Source organism: Hemitrygon akajei, chromosome 24, assembly GCF_048418815.1.
Source record: "Hemitrygon akajei chromosome 24, sHemAka1.3, whole genome shotgun sequence".
Lineage (NCBI taxonomy): Eukaryota > Metazoa > Chordata > Chondrichthyes > Myliobatiformes > Dasyatidae > Hemitrygon > Hemitrygon akajei.
The window spans coordinates 21,542,397-21,554,197 of record NC_133147.1 but is presented as its reverse complement, the minus strand read 5'-3'; positions in this window follow the sequence as shown (position 1 = coordinate 21,554,197).

The window sequence follows — 11,801 nt, the reverse complement described above, 5'->3', positions numbered from 1 at the left end:
GGAGAGGAGAAAGAGAGTGAGGGGAGAGGGGGGAAGAGAGAGGAGAAAATGGGGGAGAGTGAGGAGAGATGAGGTGGGAGGAAGGAGGAGGGGTGAGAGAGACAGAAAAAAAGACTTGAAAATTGGTGACGTTTGGGATGGCCAGCAAGGATTTAACCTTTTACTTTTTACTTTGTTAGTTTTTTTGGCACTTTTTCCTTCATATAACAGGGGTGGCGAAAGCCAACCGAATATGCCAGCTGCAGCCTGTCCAACAGAAGACTGTAACAACTTGAGCCATTATCATGGTATATCCTCCTAACTTCTATATTCAGTACCATGACTAATGAAGACCAGCATGCCAAAAGGCTTTTGCACTGCCCAGTTTATCTGTAGCTCCACTGTAAGGGAATTACACACCTATACTCCTAGGCCCCTTTGCCTGCAATAGGACCCAAGGCCCTTCTATTTCAAGTAAATATCCTGCCGTGATTTGCCATTCCAAACTGTATCATTTTGCACTTACCTGGATTAAATTGATTCTACTATGGTTATTATTCTATGATGATTTAGTATACCCACAAGAAAATGAATCTCAGGGTTGCATATGGTGATTATGTATGTACTTTGATAATAAATTTACTTTGAACTCTGTACTTTAAATTACACTTGCCACTTCTCAGCCCATTGATCCAGGCGATCAATATCACTGGGCAGCAAATTTTTCAAAAGTGCTGCTTGCTCAGAAATTCTTTTTGTTTATGATAGATCACTTGATGCTGAACACAAGTATAATTGCAGACTACTTGAATCCCATAGGAATTTTGAGAAACAAGAAATTAAATTTTATTGAATATAATCCATTTAATTGCATAATGGTGCTGATGCTTTGCAATAGTTCAACTAAGCTAAAACATGTTTTGTGATGATTTTCATTTGTACTCAGTGCCTGAAGCTTTTGCTTAAGTGTCCAACAATAATCCGCCAGCATTGATTGTCCTGATACCATTTCTCCATGACCGCAATGTCCTGGTGAAACCTTTCACTATGCTCTTCACTGTCAGTGCCAAGGTTTGCAGGAAAGAAGTCAAAATGTAATGTAGAAAATGAATCTTTAGTGACATGTTGTACTTCATGGTTTCAGCTTACTTTATGTGAAGCATTTTAATTGACTTATGGATTGAAATAACAAATATAGGTGATTTCAAAGAAGTGGTGTGTGTGAGGAAAATTTCATGATCAGCAGCCCTAAATCCATAAGATACACCCAAAAGTATTCAGGAAACAAAATCTTTTGACGTACAGAAAAGCTGGATGAACTCAGCAGGTCGGGCAGCATCTGTTGAAAGAAGCAGTCAACATTTCAGGTCGAGTCCTGACAAAGGGTCTTGACCTGAAACGTTGACTGCTTCTTTCAACGGATGCTGCCCAACCTGCTGAGTTCATCCAGCTGTTTTGTACATCTTGATTTGACCACAGCATCTGCAGTGTACTTTGTGTTAACAAAATCTTTGTTGTCCAGTGTGTTCCAGTGCTATTCTTTATTTTCCCCTTCACTGTCTATGATAGTTTCATCTTTATATGTGTTTATTTATTGAGAAACAGCACAGAATAGGTCCTATCACCCTTTGAGCTGTGCCAACCAGCAATCCCAACTTAAACTTAGCCTAATTATGGTCCAATTAACCTACCAAATAGTACGTCTTTGAACTCTGTGAGGAAACTGGAGCACCCAGAGGAAATCCACGCATTCCACGGGAGAATATACAAACTCCTTAGAGGCAGCAGTGGGAATTGAACCCTGGTTGCTGGTTCTGTAAAGCATTGTGCTAACTACTTCGCTACCGTGCTGCCCAAGTAAGTCTGCAAACTTACCAACTCTTCCTTACCTGCTAATGCTTGTATATCTCATCTACGTCATGTTGCAGCTGTATAAAACTTTGTTTAGGCCACACTGCAAAAAGTAGCGTAAATGCCCCAGTCTGTCAAGAGTAAAGCCCTTTTCACCATTGAGCATGAATCACTGTCCATCATCAAGGACCCCCACCTCCTAGGACATGTCAAATACATAACTCACTCACTCCTGGGATCTGTTATTGTATATACAAATACTGAAATCCCTAGATTTGACTCCAGCTTGTAACCCAGTTCCAGGGATCTGTTATTCCCTCAAGTACTTGGACTAGATCCCAATCTGTATACAATTCATGTGTTTAATGTAATAGGTGAAAAGAAGTAGCAGGGATTCTGAGGTGAAAACTTCTTAATCCAGAGGGTAGGTAGAATCTGGAATGCACTTGTATACCTGGCTGCATCAAAGCTTGGTATGGAAACACCAATGCCTTTGAACTAAAAATCCTACAAAAAGTAGTGGATATGGCCCAGTCCATAATGGGTAAAGCCCTCCTCACCATTGAGCACATCTATACAAAGCATTATCATAGGAAAGTAGCATCCATCATCAGAGACCCCCACCACCCAGGACATACTCTCTTTTCGCTGCTGTCATCAGGAAGGATGACACAGGAGCCTCAAGACTCACACCATTGGATTGAATTGACTTTATTTCTTACATCTTTCAAATACATAAGGAGTAAAAATCTTTATATTATGTCTCCATCTAAATCTGCAGTCATAGTAATTTATAATAAATACAACAGTCAATGTAACATAGACACACACTCAAATCAGCGTGAGTTAATCAGTCTGATGGCCTGGTGGAAGAAGCTGCCCTGGAGCCTGTTGGTCCTGGCTTTTATGCTGCAGTACCATTTTCCAGATGGTAGCCGCTGGAATAGATTGTGGTTGGGGTGACTCAGGTCCCCAATGATCCTATAGGCCCTTCTTTCACACCTGTAAATGTCCTGAATCATGGGAAGTTCACAACTACAGATGTGCTGGGCTGTTCGCACCACTCTCTGCAGCATCCTGCGATTAAAGGAGGGTACAGTTTCCATTCCAGGCAATGATGCAGCCAATCAGGAAGCTTACAGTTGTGCCCCTGTCGAAAGTTCTTAGGATTTGGGTTCCATACCAAACTTTCTCAACCGTCTGAGGTGAAAGAGGCGCTGTTGTGCCTTTTTCACCATACAGCTGGTGTGTACAGACCATGTTAAATCCTCGGTGATGTAGATGCTGAGGAACTTAAGGCTGTTTAGCCTCTCAACCCCAGAACCACCAGGTTCAGGAACAATTATTACTCCTCAACCATCAGGCTCGTCAACCAAAGGAGATAACTTCACTCGCCACATCATTGAAATGTTCCTTCAACCAATGGACTCACTTTTAAGGACTCTTCATGATCTCAATATTTATTGATTTATTATTTCCTCTTTTTGTATTTGCACAGTTTGCTGTCTTTTGCATTCTGTTTGAATGCCCTAGTTGAGCAGTCTTTCATTAATTCTGTTATGGTTCTATTCTATTGATTTATTGAGTATGCCCACAAGAAAATTGTCAGGGTTGTATATGGTGGCATATATGTACTTTGACAGTAAATTTACTTTTAACTTGGAGTATTTTGTGTTGTGGGTGGCACAGTAGCATAGTGACTAGTGTAACACATTATGGCACCAGCACTTGGGGTTCCACTTCCACCGCCTTGATCATGTGGGTTTTCCTCCCTCATCCCAAAGACATACAGGTTAGGTTTAGTAAGTTGTGGGTATGCTATGTTGGCACTGGAAGCATAACAACACTTGGGGGTTGACCCCCAAACATCCTTAGACTGTGTTGGCTATTGACATAAATGGCACATTTCACTGTGTACGTTTTGATGCACATTGTTCCTTAAGGTTACTATAGCTGTGGGAAGTAGTGGGAACAAGCTCCCATTACTTATTAAATGCTTCCACTGTCCCATGTCACAAATAGCCTCCTGGCCATAACGTGACTTAATAACTAACCCCAGAAGAACTGTTTCTACTGACAGAAGAAGGGGCAAAGGCAGGTGACTGGGGGCTAAAAACCAGTTGCTTTTCATGGATAAGGCTTGTCACCAGTGGTCGCCAGCTCATCTAAGAGAAGGAAAACTCTGATTTCAAATCTCGCTGTCTTGTGGCTATACCTATTCACAGCAAAGGCTTTGGGAGTAAACCCCAAGAAAAAAACAGACCAGGAGTCTCTAAGACAGTCCTACGTTGAGTTCTACACTACCATTCCTTTGGATTCATCAGAGGTGTGGAGAGGGACAGCCTGCTACATAGGCAACAGCTTGCACTCCACATCGTATAGCTCTGACTTGTGTAGTACAAACAGAGCTGAGATGCAACATCCTGATCAGCAGTGGGCCTCTGGGGTTTGATGTACCAGTGACAAATTAAGCTATTCCCTAAAGATCTTTATATTCCTGGTCACCCCATTGCAACCCAATGAAATGTATTGTTTCTTTTTACAATCGCAAGACCCTGCTGTATATTAAGAAGTTAAAGTACTGCAGGTCTACCAAGTTACTCATTGGCAGAGAAACTGAAAGAGCTGGACTTGGTGCAGATCATGCTGCTGCTCCATGCATCAGAGAGGAATCAGAGGAGTTGGTGCGTGAAGAAGGTGTGCAGTCCAACAGTCACTTTTCTTCTGATCAGAAGAACCTGTTGTACACTGTTAATGTGAAATGCTACAAGTCTGATTCACTGATTTATTGGTGGATGGCAGGGGAGCTGCATGGCCTCAGTCATAACAAGTACCAGGCCTCAAGCCATGGTGTCAGTTATTTACAGCTGCCTACGAAGAGGTGTTGCAGTTGGTGCACTCTACTGGAGGAGGTATGGTGTGGCATCCAAGCTGCAATTGGTGCTGCCCCCAAGTGTTCACTCAGCAGAAGACAAGCTGTATTGTGTTCAACTGCAGACTGCTACAATTTTCATGGACTTAAGTGTCCTGGACCTTTTTGTTTGGTGTGACTGTATTTTACATGTGCCTTCTGCTGTGTGTGTTGCACCTTGGCCGCAAAACAATTCTGTTTTGTTTAGATGTACTTAGAAACACAGAAAACCTACAGCACAATATAGGCACTTCAGCCCACAATGCTATGCCAAACATGTACCGGTACTTACTTAGAAATTACCTGAGCTTACCCATAGCCCTCTATTTTTCTAAACTCCATGTACCTATCCAGGAGTCTCTTAAAAGACCCTATTGTATCTGCCTCCACCACCATCGCCGGTAGCCCATTTCACGCACTCACCACTCCCTGCATAAAAAGCTTACCCGACATTTCCTCTGCATCTACTTCCAAGCACCTTAAAACTGTGGCCTCTCATGTTAGCTATTTTAGCCCCTGGGAAAACACCTCTGACTATCCACACATTCAATGCCTCTGATCATCTTATACACCCCTATCAGGTCACCTCTCATCCTCCGCTGCTCAAGGAGAAAAGGCTGAGTTTACTCAAACTATTCTCATAAGGCATGCTACCCAATCCAGGAAACATCCTTGTAAAATTTCCTATGCATCCTTTCTATAGTTTCCACATCCATACTGTAGTAGGTGACCAGAACTGAGCACAGTAATCGAAGTTGGGCCTGACCAGGGTCCTATATAGCTGCAACATTACCTCTCAGCTCCTAAACTCAATCACATAGTCGATGAAGGCCAATGCATCATATGCCTTCTTAACCACAGAGTCAACCTGCACAGCAGCACTGAGTGTCCTATGGACTCAGAACCCAAGATTCCAATGTCCCTCCACAGTGCCAAGAAACTTACCATTAATACTATATTCTGCCATCATATTTGACCTACCAAAATGAATCACCTCACATTTAGCTGGGTTGAACTCCATCTGCCACTTCTCAGCCTAGTTCTCAGTATAAGTGTGAGGTGCTTTATAGGTGTGAGGTGCTACATTTTGGTAGGACTAATCAAACTAGGACATATATGGTAATTGGTTGGGCATTGAGGAATGCAGTAGAACAGAGTGATCTAGGAATAATGGTGCATAGTTTCCTGAAGGTGGAATCTCATGTGGATAGGGTGGTGAAGAAAGCTTTTGGTATGCTGGCCTTTATAAATCAGAGCATTGAGTATAGGAGTTGGGATGTAATGTTAAAATTGTACAAGGCATTGGTAAGGCCAAATTTGGAGTATTGTGTACAGTTCTGGTCACCAAATTATAGGAAAGATATCAACAAAATATAGAGAGTTCAGAGGAGGTTTACTGGAATGCTACCTGGATTTCAGCACCTAAGTTACAGAGAAAGGTTGAACAAGTTAGTTCTTTATTCTTTGGAGCATAGGAGGTTGAGAGTGAACTTGGTAGAGGTATTTAAAATTATGAGGGCGATAGATAAAGTTGACGTGGTAGGCTTTTTCCATTGAGAGTAGGGGAGATTCAAACAAAAGGACATGAGCTGAGAGTTAAGGGGCAAATGTTTAGGGGTAACACGAGGGGGAACTTCTTTACTCAGAGAGTGGTAGCTGTGTGGAATGAGCTTCCAGTAGAAGTGGTAGAGGCAGTTGTGATATTGTCATTTAAAAGAAAATTGGATAGGTATATATTCAAGAAAGGAATGGAGGGTTATGGGCTGAGTGCAGGTTGGTGGGACTAGGTGAGAGTAAGCTTTCGGCACGGACTAGAAGGGCCGAGATGGCCTGTTTCCATGCTGTAATTGTTATATGGTTGTAGTTTTGCATCCTATCAATGTCCAGCTGTAACCTCTGACAGCCCTCCACACTATCCACAACACACCCAAACTTTGTGTCATCAGCAAATTTACTACCCCATCCCTCCACTTCCTCATCTAGCTTATTTATAAAAATCAAGAAGAGAATGGGTCCCGGAACAGATCCCTGAGGCACACCACTGGTCCCCAAACTCCATGCAGAATATGACCATCTACAACCACTCTTTGTCTTCTGTGAGCAAGCCAATTCTGGATCCACAAAGCAAGGTCCCCTTGGATCTCATGCCTCCTAACTTTCTCAATATGCTGAAAACCATACAGACTGCATCTACTGCTCTACCTTCATTGATGTGTTTAGTCACATCCTCAAAAAATTCATTCAGGCTCGTAAGGCACGACCTGCTTTTGACAAGCCATGCTGACTATTCCTAGTCATATTATACCTCTCCAAATGTTCATAAATCCTGCCTCTCTGGAACTTTTCCATCAACTTACCAACCACTGAAGCAAGACTTACTGGTCTATGATGTCCTGGGTTATCTCTACACCCTTTCTTGAATAACGGAACAACATCTGCAACCCTCCAATCCTCCAGAACCTCTCCTGTCCCCATTGATGATGCAAAGATTAATGCCAGAGGCTCAGTAATCTCCTCCCTCGCCTCCCACAGTAGCCTGGGGTACAGGTTATCCAGTCCCAGAGACGTATCCAACTTGATGCTTTCCAAAAGCTCCAGCACATCCTCTTTCTTAATGTCTATATGCTTAAGCTTTTCAAGCTGCTGTAAGTCATCCCTACAATCGCCAAGATCCTTTCCGGTAGTGAAAGCTGAAGCAAAGTATTGATTAAGTATCTCTGTTATCTCCTCCAGTTCCATACACACTTTTCCACTGTCACACTTGATTAGTCCTATTCTCTCATGTCTTATCCTCTTGCTCTTCAGATACTTGTAGAATACCTTGGGGTTTTCCTTAATCCTGCTTGCCAAAGCTTTCTCACGGCCCCATCTGGCTCTCCTAATTTCACTGTTAAGCTCCTTCCTACTAGCTTTATCATCTTCTAGATCTCTATCATTACCTACTTTTTTGAACCTTTTCTAAGCTTTTATTTTCTTCTTGACTAGACTTTCAACAGCCTTTGCACACCATGGTTCCTGTACCTTACCATCCTTTCCCTCTCATTGGAACGTACCTCTACAGAACACCATACAAATATCCCCTGAATATTTGCCACATTTCTGCCATACATTTACCTGAGAACATCTGTTCCCAATTTATGCTTTCAAGTTCCTGCCTGATAGCTTCATATTTCCTCTTACTCCAATTAAATGCTTTCCTAACTTGTCTGTTCCTATCAGTCTCCAATGCTATGGTAAAGGAGGTAGAATTGTGATCACTATCTCCAAAATGCTCTCCCACTGAGAGACCTGACACCTGACCAGGTTCATTTCACAATGCCAGATCAAGTACAGCCTCTCCTCATGTAGGCTTATCCATATATTGTGTCAGGAAACCTTCCTGAACACACCTAACAAACTCCACCCCATTGGGAAATTAAAATCTCCCACAACAGCAACCCTATTATTACACCTTTCCAGAATCTGTCTCCCTATCTGCTCCTCTAGGTCTCTGTTACAATTGGGTGGTCTATAAAAAAACACCCAGTAGAGCTATTGACTCCTTCCTGTTTCTAACTTCCACCCACAGTGACTCCATAACTTCCTCCTTTTCTGCAGCTGTGACACTATCTCTGATCAGCAGTGCCATGCCCCCATCCCTTTTGCCACTCACCCTGTCCTTTAGAACATAGAATAGTACAGCACATTACAGGCCATTCGGCCCACAATGTTATGCTGACCCTCAAACCCTACCTCCCATATAACCCCCCACCTTAAACTCCTCCATATAGCTGTCTAGTAGTCTCTTAAACTTCACTAGTGTATCTGCCTCCACCACTGACTCAGGCAGTGCATTCCACGCACCAACCACTCTCTGAGTACATAACCCTCCTCTAATATCCCCCTTGAGCTTCTTTCCCCTTACCTTAAAGCCATGTCCTCTTGTACTGAGCAGTGGTGCCCTGGGGAAGAGGCACTGGCTGTCCACTCTGTCTATTCCTCTTCATATCTTGTACACCTCTATCATGTCTCCTCTCATCTCATCCTCCTTCTCTCCAAAGAGTAAAGCCCTAGCTCCCTTAATCTCTGATCATAATCCATACTCTCTAAATCAGCAGCATCCTGGTAAATCTCCTCTGTACCCTTTCCAATGCTTCCACATCCTTCCTATAGTGAGGCGACCAGAACTGGACACAGTACTCCAAGTGTGGCCTAACTAGAGTTTTATACAGTTGCATCATTACATCGCAACTCTTAAACTCTATCCCTCGACTTATGAAAGCTAACACCCCATAAGCTTTCTTAACTATCCTATCTACCTGTGAGGCAACTTTCAGGGATCTGTCGACATGACCCCAGATCCCTCTGCTCCTCCACACTACCAAGTATCCTGCCATTTACTTTGTACTCTGCCTTGGAGTTTGTCCTTCCAAAGTGTACCACCTCACACTTCTCCAGGTTGAACTCCATCTGCCACTTCTCAGCCCACTTCTGCATCCTATCAATGTCTCTCTGCAATTTTTGACAAACCTTTACACTATCTACAACACCGCCAACCTTTGTGTCATCTGCAAATTTGCCAACCCACCCTTCTACCCCCACATCCAGGTCGTTAATAAAAATCACAAAAAGTAGAAGTCCCAGAACAGATCCTTGTGGAACACCACTAGTCACAACCCTCCAATCTGAATGTACTCCCTCCACCACGACCCTCTGCCTTCTGCAGGCAAGCCAATTCTGAATCCACTTGGCCAAACTTCCCTGGATCCCATGCCTTCTGACTTTCTGAATAAGCCTACTATGTGGAACCTTGTCAAATGCCTTACTAAAATCCATGTAGATCACATCCACTGCACTACCCTCATCTATATGCCTGGTCACCTCCTCAAAGAACTCTATCAGGCTTGTTAGGCACGATTTGCCCTTCACAAAGCCATGCTGACTGTCCCTGATCAGACCATGATTCTCTAAATTCCCATAGATCACATCTCTAAGAATCTTTTCCAACAGCTTTCCCACCACAGACGTAAGGCTCACTGGTCTATAATTACCTGGACTATCCCTACTACTTTTTTTGAACAAGGGGACAACATTCACCTCCCTCCAATCTTCCGGTACCATTCCTGTGGACAACGAGGACATAAAGATCCTAGCCAGAGGCTCAGCAATCTCTTCCCTTGCCTCGTGGAGCAGCCTGGGGAATATTCCGTCAGGCCCCGGGGACTTATCTGTCCTAATGTATTTTAACAACTCCAACACCTCCTCTCCCTTAATATTAACATGCTCCAGAACATCAACCTCACTCATATTGTTCTCACCGTCATCAAGTTCCCTCTCAGCAGTGAATACCGAAGAGAAGTATTCATTGAGGACCTCGCTCACTTCCACAGCCTCCAGGCACGCACATCTTCCCACTTTTATCTCTAATCGGTCCTACCTTCACTCCTGTCATCCTTTTGTTCTTCACATAATTGAAGAATGCCTTGGGGTTTTCCTTTACCCTACTCGCCAAGGCCTTCTCATGCCCCCTTCTTGCTCTTTTCAGCCCCTTCTTAAGCTCCTTTCTTACTACCCTATATTCCTCAATAGACCCATCTGATCCTTGCTTTCTAAACCTCGTGTATGCTGCCTTCTTCCACCTGACTAGATTTTCCACTTCACTTGTCACCCATGGTTCCCTCACCCTACCATTCTTTATCTTCCTCACTGGGACAAATTTATCCCTAACATCCTGCAAGATATCCCTAAACATCGACCACATGTCCATAGTACATTTCCCTGCAAAAGCACCATCCCAATTCACACCCGCAAGTTCTAGCCTTATAGCCTCATAATTTGCCCTTCCCCAATTTAAAATTTTCCTGTCCTCTCTGATTCTATCCTTTTCCATGATAATGCTAAAGGTCAGGGAGCAGTGGTCACTGTCCCTCAGATGCTCACCCACTGAAAGATCTGTGACCTGACCCGGTTCGTTACCTAATACTAGATCTAGTATGGCATTCTCTCTAGTCGGCCTGTCAACATACTGTGACAGGAATCCATCCTGGACACACTTAACAAACTCTGCCCCATCTAAACCCTTGGAACTAATCAAGTGCCAATCAATATTAGGGAAGTTAACGTCACCCATGATAACAACCCTGTAATTTTTGCACCTTTCCAAAATCTGCCTCCCAATCTGCTCCTCAGTATCTCTGCTGCTACCAGGGGGCCTATAGAATACCCCCAGTAGAGTAACTGCTCCCTTCCTGTTCCTGACTTCCACCCATACTGACTCAAAAGAGGATCCTGCTACATTACCCACCCTTTCTGCAGCTGTAATAGTATCCCTGACCAGTAATGCCACCCCTCCTCCCCTTTCCCCCCCTCTGTATCCCTTTCTGAAACCATTCCTGCTCTAAACCATCCAAGTCTCTGTAATGGCCACAACATCATAGCTCCAAGTACTGACCCACACTGTAAGCTCATCCGCTTTGTTCATGATGCTTCTTGCTTTAAAATCAACACATCTCAAACCATTGGTCTGAGTGCATCTCTTCTCTATCACCTGCCTATCCTCCCTCTCGCATTGTCTCCAAGCTTTCTCTATTTGTGAGCCAACAGCCCCTTCCTCCATCTCTTCAGTGCAGTTCCCAGCCCCCAGCAATTCTAGTTTAAACCCTCCTGAAGAGCCTTAGGAAACCTCCCTGCTAGGATATTAGTCCCCCTCGGATTCAAGGACAACACTTCCTTTTTTGTACAGGTCACGCCTACCCCAAAGGAGGTCCCAATGATCCAGGAATCTGAATCCCTGAAATCTTCTCCAATCCCTCAGCTACACATATATCCTTTACCTCACTCTATACCTATACTCAATGTCGCGTGGCACAGGCAATAATCCCGAGATTACTACCTCTGAGGTCCTGCTTCTCAACTTCCTTCCTAACTCCCTGTAGTCTGTTTTCTGTACCTTCCCTCTTTCCCTACATATTTCATTGATACCAAAATGTACCAGGACCTCTGGCTGTTCACCTGCCCACTTCAGGATATCATGGATGCGATCAGAAACATCCCGGACCCTGGCAACTGGGATGCAAACTAC